General features: G+C 41.8%; 2 non-coding genes across 2 annotated transcripts; one reads left to right on the top strand and one right to left on the bottom strand.

Annotated features, from left to right (window-relative positions):
• Positions 1–6748: 6748 nt before the first annotated feature.
• On the bottom strand, positions 6749–6821 carry Trnaa-agc (transfer RNA alanine (anticodon AGC)). Its single transcript has one exon. It is a non-coding gene; the product is annotated as a tRNA-Ala (tRNA).
• Positions 6822–6996: 175 nt separating this feature from the next.
• Trnaa-agc (transfer RNA alanine (anticodon AGC)) lies at positions 6997–7069 on the top strand. Its single transcript has one exon. It is a non-coding gene; the product is annotated as a tRNA-Ala (tRNA).
• The last annotated feature ends 4505 nt before the right edge of the window (positions 7070–11574 follow it).

The following is an 11574-nucleotide window of genomic DNA, read 5'->3' on the forward strand; positions in this document are numbered from 1 at the left end:
CCACGTCGTTTTGCGGCGCTTCTGAGTGCACGTGGGGGCACTACACGATATTAGGTAGGTGTATCAGTTTATTTGGCTCTTCAGTGTATAACTTGTAACCACCGCTATTCACTGTGTGTTGGCCTCGCAAGTATAAATGCAGATGTGGGAGGTTACAGTTGTGCTTAACTGGGCCTCACACAACCCTGCGATACAAATGCTTAGCATACGTCAGCCCACGCCCTTGGAGATAAGACACTCCGTACAGTCTAGGGCGCCAAGGGATACAGGATACGCTGACAGATCACTGTGTCGTCGCCCTGCCGTTGACTCAGCCTTCAGATGGCACGCGAGCGGTGGAGAAATGGACACGTCTGCACTGTGTTCGTGCAACCACTGGAGCAAAGATGCAAAGGAATGCCTCTCACATCAAGAACAAGATGGCCGAACCGATGATAGCGCTACAGTGAGCTAGGAATGTGGAAAACAGCAATGTTTTGCATCTTATATTGCCTTATAGCTGATGTTTGTACTGTGTTACACTTAACTATTCAACTGCTAGTAAGATATACTTGCTTCAACATTTTACCTAACAAGATTCGGGAATTTTTACATGTATTGTATGGACTTGATGTGGATATATTCAAGTGGGTGCATGTGCGTCTTTTTTGTATGAGGAGGAATTTTCGTCTCTGCGTTTTTCTGAATGCAGCGGGTTAGAATGTCCTCGTCTTAAGCATCTTTTCTACTCAGGAGTTTCTATTGATCTATACACGGGAGATGAGTAAACGCTATTGTAGTTTCAACAACGAAATAGGGAGTGGAGAGGGATAGTATGTAAAGACGGTATGTCCAAAATGACACGTGTAGCGAAAGTTATTAACTCACATATATTCTGCTAGTAATTTGAACAGCAAACATCTCCCTACTCTACAACACCTCTTTCGCCTTCTTCTGGAACTGGAGCAGTTTCATCCTGACGTCCTCTCTCTCAAATACATCCTGCAGCAAAACGTGCAGCTCTTCTTTGGGTCTTCTACAATTCTATTTTAATTCCATTAATAAGAGCGATGTAAAACATGACGAACAAGTTTGTCGAACTTTCGAGTGCAAGAACTATCAGCCGACGAGTCGTTCCCATAAACGGAGGTGATTACCCGGTGACAGGTAAAATGAAATTTTCTGACAGGTAAAAACAAAAGGCTTCGGTTGCGTTTCCGTGACGAAACTAAAATATTTTTGAAAGATTACTGTTACTGTTATACTCTTTCATAAGACTGTAACACTGATCACGTAAGTTACCAATAATTACATTTTTTTTAAATACTAGCTGTACGCAGCATACGTCACCGGATAATTACCTCTCGTTTTAAGCATCTTTTCTACTCAGGGGTTTCTATTGATCAGTGCATGAGAGACGAGAAAACGCTATTGTAGTTTCAACAACGAAAGGAAGGGAGTGGAGAGGGATCGAATGTAAAGTCGGTATGTCCAAAAGGACACGCGCGGCATAAGTTATGAACTCAAACATTGGTGCGAGTACCTTTAACAGGAAAAGAAAGAAATCTGGAAAGAAAGAAATTTGTTTACTGATGTGCTTTTCGATACACAATACTTTTGGTCTTTCCGTCTGGTGGGTACACGAATAAGGTTTCCCGACGCGTGAGCAAGCTACACGCAGTTGTCCATGTGGGAAGCATGGATTTTTCAGATTTTGTCCACACACTTGTAATAATTGTACCTGCGTCTTTTTGATGGTCACTGCAAATGATATTATGACAACAGTATTATTATAAGTATTTTATTGAGGTCCCTTCACATATCACATGCTTGAACTGAGTACGCGAGCGGACTGCTACAAAAATAGACACATAAAAACACGCTCGTATTAGACTACAACGTTGTGCAAAATTTCAAATCAATCGGTCAAGAACTATCCGAGATTTGCCATCAAGAAGAAAAGAACAGAAAATTTAAATGTTCATAATAGCAAAACTCGGAAAGTCCTTCACCGATTGAATTGAAATTTGGCATAACGTTGCACTGGAATACGTGCGTGATTGTATATACTTTTTTTTAATACGTCTGCGAAATGTGTTGCCAATAGCTTTCGTAGTAAAGAAGTAATAAAACAAAACTTCATATCTGGCGCAGCAGTTTTTCACGCATCTCAGTGTTTATGATGTCGTATCTCCTGAAATGTGGGTTGTATAGTAACATAAATTTGCCGGCACGTTTAGTGATATATGTGGATACTGTATGCGAAATATGTTGCGAATATAGTTAGTATTAGCGAAGCAATAAATTAAAACGTCATGGTTGATGCAACAGTTTTACGTCGTGTAGAGCGAAAATGTAGTTAGCGATAAACTTTTTTCCTTTCATTGTTTTGTGGGGGTATGAGTGAGAAAAAATTCCATATAGGTCTGAATAAATAAGTTATGTAAATTTGTTGCCATTCGCTATGTGCACTGATTCTCAAATAATGAATACAGAGATTTGGGTATTTTCGCGCGGTGGCATCTCATTGTTTATGGCGTCAAATCTCTTGAACTATGTGTCATACCGCTTTTTCCTGGAGGAGGGGGAGGGGGGGGGGGGCTAGGAACCTTGGCAGGCGTACGAAGAACAACTTACCAATGTTTCATCTCAATTGTATGAATGGATTAGGAACGCATAGAGGACAAAAATACAAAGAAACATCAATTTTTATTTATATAGTGTAACAATAACGTGGGACAGAGTGTGATTCTAACGTAATTCCACCCGCTACATGCACACTTTGTAGTTCTACATGAGTCTATAATAGTAAAATATAGACATATCCATTACACATCGTTAAATATCTCATGAAAATGCCTTCTCCAAGTCGTAGGTAGTACCCGCAATTGACTAGAAACCTCATACAATAGCTTTATGAAGCACTAATTTTATTATTTTTGTTTATTAATAGAAACTGTTATGTAGGCATGTTGTTCCTATTTTGTGTTGAAGTGTTTTACTGTCTACTCCATTTTTATTTATTTACTGTTCAATTTTTTACTTTTTCAATGCATTACCACCACACTGTCAATGGTGTTACTTACAGTATGTCTCTGCTTCAATCTAGAAGTGTAACTTCTCTTCCAGTGTTTTTTATAAACATTGTAACTTCTTTGGTGACAATAGTCAGTAAATGTCGCAAGATTACCTTTTAAGCCGAAAACCAGTTAAGACAATAAATGTAATACTGTAGAACAAAAGCAAACTGGTGCTTTTCATTTATTATAATGTTGTTCTACCAAGAACCGACGATAGATTCAGTTAACATGACCAGAAACTGCTTTATTATTCGCTCTGCAACAAATAAACTGACTGATAGCACAACACAACAGTAAATGTGTAATGACAACTTGTTTGCTGTAGGACGTATACATGATTATTATTATTTTCATATTATTATATAGAGACGCTATGGGCTACGGTTATTTAAACTGTTTCTCCTGTCTTTTCTTTCACATTTGTCTTATCCTTTCTAACTTTCTTCTCGTGTTTTTTATAGAAACCGTTGGAGTCCTGTGATGTATTTCTGAGTGGCAGTCGTCCTCGGATGTCTTGTAGTGATTTGGAATTCATCCATGTTTCTTCCAACTATTTGCACAATGTGTTACCTATCTCCAGTTTACCAAAATAAGTAAATAGTCTTTTTTTGTCAGTGTGTTGGGATTCATCTTTTGGATGTAGCCGTAATAGGTTATTCTTTTCCTCACCATGCCTGTAAGTTTTTCTATATGTGTATAAAGTCCATTATTATGACATCTTCCGTATTGTGTTTGCCTTTCATTGTCTGTTACCACTAACTATATAGGAAAGAGGTGCCAGAAACAATGCTTCAGTTGAAATTATTTCTTTGATTTGTTAACAGAGGATAATTCGCTTTCGGTAAGTAAAAAATATACTACCTGTCTAGTGCTACCAAGAGTACGCCAGGCAATATTTCTTCCGGTCCATACGGACGTAATGTATTTGGACGGAGCTAGCTTCTGACTTTGAAGTGCTTAGTGTAGCGATCAGCCTAATTCGCCACGCACCATGGAACCATTCAGGTGGCATACGCAGCAGATTCTAGCAATGTTGTGTAGTAGTTGTCAGGCGTGACGTACACAGTTATGGCATTAAAACGCTTGCCACAGACTATGACAGATGCAACCATTTATGCAACATAATTCTGATTCACGACAACGCTCTTCTGAGTTTTTCTATACAGACACAAATGCTTGTCTTATAACAGGATCTATAGACAGGTATTTACTCATCCTCCACGTACTCTACATATTTTTGCGGCTATGGTTAAGCATATTTGCTGGTAACCTTTGAATTAGTTCGACAGGCGTTGATGGACTGGGTGAATCACCGTGTGTCTGTTTGATGTTACGAGTTGAAAACTGAGTCGGGCTATCTACGACCGATACTATTTTATTGTTTATCAGTCTGTGACCCTTACCAAATTGAACTGATACAAAAATTTGTTGTAAGGTCTTATGGGACTACATTGCTGAGGTCATCGGTCCCTAAGCTTACACACTACTTGCTCTAACTTAAACTAACTTACGATAACGACGACACACACACCCATGCCCGAGGGAGGACTCGAACCTCCGACGGAGGGAGCCACGCGGATCGGGACAAGGCGTCTGAGACAGTTCGGCTACCCCGCGATGCTTGATGGAAGATGGCTTGATGGAAGGTATATAGAAGGTCCAAAGCAAAGCGGCGCGTTTCGTCACCTGATCGTTTAGGTGGCGCGAGAGCGTTATGGAAATGCCCAACAAATTAACAAACTCTAACGGCAGAAGCTGCAATTGCAGCGTTGTGCATGACGTAGACGTTTACTGTTCAAATTTCGAGAGCGCCCGCTCCAAGAAGAGTCGGGCAAAATATTGCTTGTTCCCACATACCGTACACCTCCAAAAACCACGACGAGTAGATCAGAGTAATTAAAGCTCAAGCGGGGGTTCACGGACAGTCATTATTTCGACGCACCATTCGCGGGCGGAAGAGGGAAGGTGGAAAAGACAGTCAAACCAAAAATATCCTTCGCCACTTACTGTACGAAATAATTGGGGAAACTTGTGGGGAGCTACAGTAGACGTAGATGTACATGGTTTCATGGTTCGTATTCAAGTCACCTTAAGGAGTTTAATGGAGTGCTATAGTGTTTTCCAACCACCCCTTCCCCTTCCTCTTCCTGTCAACAGGCCCACACTTGAACACCCCCTCCGCCACTTCCTCCCAAAAGACTTAACTGGCCTTTTCTATTTGATAATGGTGGTAGGGAAGAATGATACTCGACAATTTACGGTATAAAATCAAATTTGTATTATTCTATCATCACGTTCATGAAGGAATATCTTGAATGACTCTTCTTCGAAAATGCTGATTAAGAATTTTAGCAGTAGGTGTGTCACTGTGGTGGATGACGCCTCTCCTGCTATTAGAGACGGTTGAGTATGTCTGTTGACTATAAAAACTCGTGACAAAACGCACCTCTTGAACTATTATCTCTCTTTTCTTTTAAACCTCCTTGGTAAAGGATCTGTAGTGACTGGAATAGGTCGCAGTGGTATTCCGTAAGCTATCCTCTTCTTAATGAGTCACACTACCTTAGGATTCTTTCATTGAATTTCTCTGGCATCTGTATACTTACACTAGATATTTCGATCTTAAATTACACCATACGAGCAGGTATTTTATCGTTGTGACTGTTTTCACAGACTGATAGACAATGGTGTAATGAAAAATTTATGTATGTTTTCACATATTTACGTGCCGTCTGTTTATGCGGACGAGTAGGTGTCAGTCCTTGTGTCTCAATGGTCAATCGTTTGTGCCTAAAAACATAAGCTCGTCATGGGAATACGCTGCCATTTTCGTATGTATAGAGCCTTGTTCTAGCAATATACTCGAAAATGACTTTATAAAAAAGAAAGCAGTTGTGTACCAAAGGATAGATCTGAATGAAAACAGCCTTAGTGAAAAATACCACTTCCATTTGACGTAAAATAGGAGTTTATTCTGTTTTTGAAGTTTTATGAATGTATATCTTTGTGGAAAGAAATATTCTTCATGTTTCATGAGTAGCGCTCGTCATAGGATACGTTTTGCCACCACGTATGATTTACAATATTAATTTACCAAACAGTAAAAATATTTACACGCTACTAATTGAATTTTGTTCGGGATTCGATAATAGTCCACAACGTTTTTACTCTTTACTCGGAATGTCAATTAACTTGACGAAGGGACTAATGGCTTTTTATATTAAACTAAAAATTAATAACAAATCATTTTTCAAAAACTGGAGATTAAAATGCATGCTCTCACTTTGGATGGCTATTATACTGGACCCTCAAAAATTTTAGAGTGTTAACAACATTAAATTTAGTACTCTTTTTTATCATCCGTTGAACAGGGACTTTCGTGACAGAATAAATTACACTGGAAAAAAGGTTAACGTAATCTGGCGTATATAGTATCCGTATTTGGAAGGGTCGACTACACTTACGCAATTTTATTTTCCTGAGAACTGGTCAGCAGTTCGTCGTATCCCCTCCTGCTTCTTTCACTTTCGTCTGTGTCGTCTAACGTGTTGCAGCTTTATTCTAAACATTAATATGTTCGCCATTTGTTGAATGCTGCTCAGTGTTATACGGTCAACAATTTTCCGGCTGTTTCCGAGATGCTGTGTCACACCACCACACAAAGTTGTAACTGCGAACAAAACAGCTACTGGAGGCGCCGGGTATCGATCCCGGTACCTCTCACATGCTAAGCGAGCGCTCTACCATCTGAGCTACGCCCCCAGACACGAGGTTTGTGCTTTGTCGTCGTACACCTGTTTCCAGGCCAGCGCTCTGGGTGCCAGCCCGACCACGCCCTCCTCTCTCCCCACCCAGTAGGCCACTCTGCCTCCATGCGTGCCAGCGAAACCTCGGCCACGCACGCAGACTTTGTGTTGCCACAATATCTCGAGCAGCTGGGGGCGTAGCTCAGATGGTAGAGCGCTCGCTTAGCATGTGAGAGGTACCGGGATCGATACCCGGCGCCTCCAGATGTTATTTTGGAAAAAAAATGAGCCTCGATATTTTGATTATGCAAAGGTAGCATGATCATTAGTCTTTTAATTAGTGGCTAGAATGAATGAATTGACGAGAAATCAACTGTCTTTTTTTAAAAAAATTGAATTATCTTTTAAGTCAATAGGCTTAAATTTATCTCCAGGACGAGGAGATCCTATAGAACTTAACATATTTGTTAACCTTTCTATATCTTTTTAATAATGTTTTGTAGGGGTGACATGAAGAATAAATAAACTCTTCATTATTATATCATTGATTTACGTTTATTATTTTATCCATAATTTATGATCATAAGATTAAGTTACCTTAGAGATGTTCGGTTAAGAAAAATTTTGGATGCAGGTAGCTAGTAATTAGCACTGTTTGGCCTTCAAATTCTTACATGATCTGAGTACAGACAAGCGTGAGCCAGGTCGGTTTCTGTCCAAAAACCGTTTACTCACGTTAGTGCGAAAGACCATGTGGGTAAAAAATTTTTTATTACTGATTGTTATTAATTGATCACTATTAGACAGATTAATGTGTTGAATTTTGAATTCATTGATGTAGATTTTTTCTACAAGTAGTATTGATATTTTATGATTTATTTACATTTACTTTGAATTTTCTTCTTTTTTGTTGTTTGGATTTTCCTTTAGCCTTAGCTTGTTTTGCTTCTTGTTGAGCTGAAACTAACCGAACTCCTTTTGATTTTGCTGAAGGGGAGTCTGAATTAGTTTCAGGGTTTACTATTGACTATGGTGCAGGCGGTTTTACTTTTTTTTTGCGGAATGTACTACAATTGTTTTTATAAGTACGTTACTAGCTTTAATTTTTTTAGGGGGTGAATTTTTTATTTTATTTTTTTTAGTCTTGCTGCTATGTCATTTGGATTTATTGGAGTTCGAGGGACTTTACCACGATTTCCTTATGATAAGCTAATGTATTTAGCTTGGAAGAGTTCTTTTGCTGTATCCGTCGGAACATCAAAACGTGATAACCAGCAGAGTGGTTAAAGGAGCAGCATGGAAGAGGGCTGCATTGATCCTTTTATTCTGAGTATGTCACTTGAAGCAACCTCCGTAGCCGAGATCGCTATAGCTCATCAGCGTGTCGGCGCACTATCCAGAAGAAGTAAGCTCGTATCTTGGTGATGGAGAAAATGTTCATCACGAAAATTTTGCTAGTAAACGCAGAAGACCAAAGACTTGACTATACTGATGTGACAGTACTGATTTGTCTGTCCAACCAGCGTGTCACCTCGCTCTTGTTTGATGTAGGCTGTATTAGGGTGAGTCAGGAGAAAAAGGTACACGCTTTGAGGGGTGGTAGTATTAAAGACTATGAACAAAAAAAAGTCGTATGATAGTATGTCCTGTACTTAAGTCTCCGAGGAAACTAACGAAAACAATGAGGAACAGGAGAAATGTAGGCGACTGCAACTGCGACCTAATGTTTTGTTTAATTGTTTACATTTCCTTACAAAAGATATTGAGACAGTCAGCGGCTTACTGCAGTGCATATTGCAGCTCTTGTAGACTGTGTTAGTGATCGGAGCTCATTAGTACGCTCCTTTACTTGAGTACAAGAGCGTACAATCCGAGCGAGAGGGTCCTCCTTTATGTCCACTCTGCTCTTGCAGACTTCGCTCCTAAGCCAACCCTACAATGGAGACGGTGAATGGCATGTTAAGCACAGTAAGTGTTAGTGCGTAAGTAGGAAATACTGAATTTACTCTGATGTTTCAATTATTGATGACACTCAAATTGCCCTACGAAAAGCTGTAATGATATTTAAATAGCATAAATTGCGATTTCAGCATTAACATAGTAGTAGTTAACACACACACACACACACACCTAATAACGTACCAGGTCTTTTTTAGTTGATGTACGGAATTGTGCCGAGAGTCAGAAGTAATTTTCAGAATAGTCACGAATGCAAACATACCAAGTTTGCCTCTGAAACAAAAGAGTGAATTTTACAATCATTTTGAGATGATTATATTCTCCCATTACTGTATACAACTGGGCGCGCTAAGGGTAGAAAGACGTACCACTAACCAGTCAGGGCGGTTATGCAAGATTCGTTTTACTGCGGAACGAAGTCCTACAGCAGTTAGGAGAGTAGGTATATCATTCCTAGATGGATGGCAGAGCCAGAGAGAGCGTCCACGCGCGATTCGGCGCTTTGGCCGCGCCTTGCAGCCAACATGTGGTTCCTCTCCCTCGCTCCTTATTGTAAGCATAGCGGCACGTGTCGCTGATCTGCCAGCAGAAGTCGGAAATAACCTCTGCTGAGCCTATGGTTTGGCCTCGTACGTAGACCGCAGTGAAGTCGTACAGGGTGAGTCTTTGAAAGCCGCGACGAAGTATTTAAGTGGATGAAAATTTAATATTAGCGACAGACATCCGCGGACTGCCAGGCGAACTGCACAGAGTACTGGATGAAGTACAGTAATGGAAGTATGAGGTACTGCGCACTGTTAAAAACACCAGGCGCGCTTGCATATATATATGTGTGTGTGTGTGTGGGGGGGGGGGGGGGGGGGGCGATATATTTGAAAATTGGAAACTACATACGTAACGTACGTAGTAACACCTATGTAGTAATTTTCACTGGCCGATGATCGCTGATTGTAGACCACTCTGCTCATAAAATGAAATTTATGTTGTAACGGAATAATCTTGCTCTTTTGGCCGGCAAAACTGAATACACGGCATTTAAACGATACGGGCATATCATTTATTTATCGAGTTTTAAACAAACATGAAACACGGAAAAACACAAATATTTATACATTTGCCGGCCGCGGTGGTCTCGCGGTTCTAGGCGCGCAGTCCGGAACCGTGCGACTGCTACGGTCGCAGGTTCGAATCCTGCCTTGGGCATCGAAGTGTGTGATGTCCTTAGGTTAGTTAGGTTTAAGTAGTTCTAAGTTCTAGGGGACTGATAACCACAGCAGTTGAGTCCCATAGTGCTCAGAGCCATTTACACATTTGCTTCGAACGAAAGTTAAAGGTTACAAATATTTATTTACGGTGTTCCTATATAAGAAGTCTAGAGTCCATACATATCGTACACTCCACAGTGTGTTGGATGCGGCATATTAGAAACAACTCCACTGATGCGCACAGGATGGTTTGTCACAGGAGTTGATGTCTGTCTCCTTTCTTTCAGGAGTGCTATTTCAGCAAGGTTCGCAGGAGAGCTCCTGTAAAGCTTGGAGGGTAGGAGACGAGATACTGGCAGAAGTAAAGCTGTGAGGACCGGGCGTGGGTCGTGCTTCGGTTGCTCAGATGGCCAGTCAGCCTTCAACGGCGCAGCGGTTCGGACGGTGTTTACGTCCCTGCCGCACGTCTGCGCGAGAGGTGTTTACGTTAAGTGTGTAGCGGTGTGTCGCGGTATACACAGAACGAATCATGGTCTTGTCGTTCCGCAAATCGACACTGAAATTTAGTTTTGATTACGAATATGCTCGACCGATGGCATACGAGATCGAACGTTATTTACGGAACGAGGTGAAAATCGAACCTGACGTTATAGTTGGAATACACTCTATCTATAGTCAGCAGCGTGGTCTATGTCAAGCTCATCAATGAAGCGGCATGTCACGAACTACTACTTCGACACCGACAAGGACTTCGTTTTTGTCATTCGGACGGGAATGTTGGAGCGGTAGCAGTTGAAGACGCCGGCATGGGCCTCCGAACGATCCGCGTCTTTGAGCTTCCATTCGAAGTGCCAGAAGTATTGGTGACAGACGCCCTGCGTCCTTACGGAACGGTCCTATCCCACGTGTTTCAAGACGTATCCTGTCCTCAATGGCGTCAGACAAATTCGGATCGAACTCCGATAACACGTCCCGTCATACTTGTACATCGCCGGTTGTAGGGCGATTGTCATTTACGACGGACAACCAAGGACGTGCTCTGGATGTGGGAAGGATTGACAGATACGTTCTGAGTGTGCTCAACGAAGGTTATTACAGCTGCCACGGGATGATCTACCCCTCACGCCGCATCCGACTGTGCTCCCCATGACTTACGTCGCCGCATTACGTGATGACGTGGGCAGCGAGACAGACGTGTACAAGAACACACAGACAGCGGCGGATCGTGGCGAGCCACAGAAAGACGACGTTGCGCTGGACCGCCTGCAGCAGTCACAGGACGTCATCTCTTCGGTTCCGCTTGCGGCCCCTTCAGATAAGGCACTTGGAGACGTCAATAATACGACGGCGCACGATTCCGACGACCCCCACGAACAACTGGAGACCATGCTGACGTCTGATTCCGAGGCCCGGCAACGTAAACAGCGATCACAAAAACGCCGGAAGAAGCGTCGCCTCACGGTGGAGAACGACCACTCTGATCTAGCAGACAATTCTGAGAAGTTTACGGGTACAGAACAGACGACCATGGATACAGAAGAACTGCCTAGAGTGGATGCAACGGTGGCCAGCGGGACGGCGGTACGACCTACCGCTGACGATTCT

The sequence above is a fragment of the Schistocerca gregaria genome, chromosome 1 (genome assembly GCF_023897955.1).
Source record: "Schistocerca gregaria isolate iqSchGreg1 chromosome 1, iqSchGreg1.2, whole genome shotgun sequence".
NCBI lineage: Eukaryota > Metazoa > Arthropoda > Insecta > Orthoptera > Acrididae > Schistocerca > Schistocerca gregaria.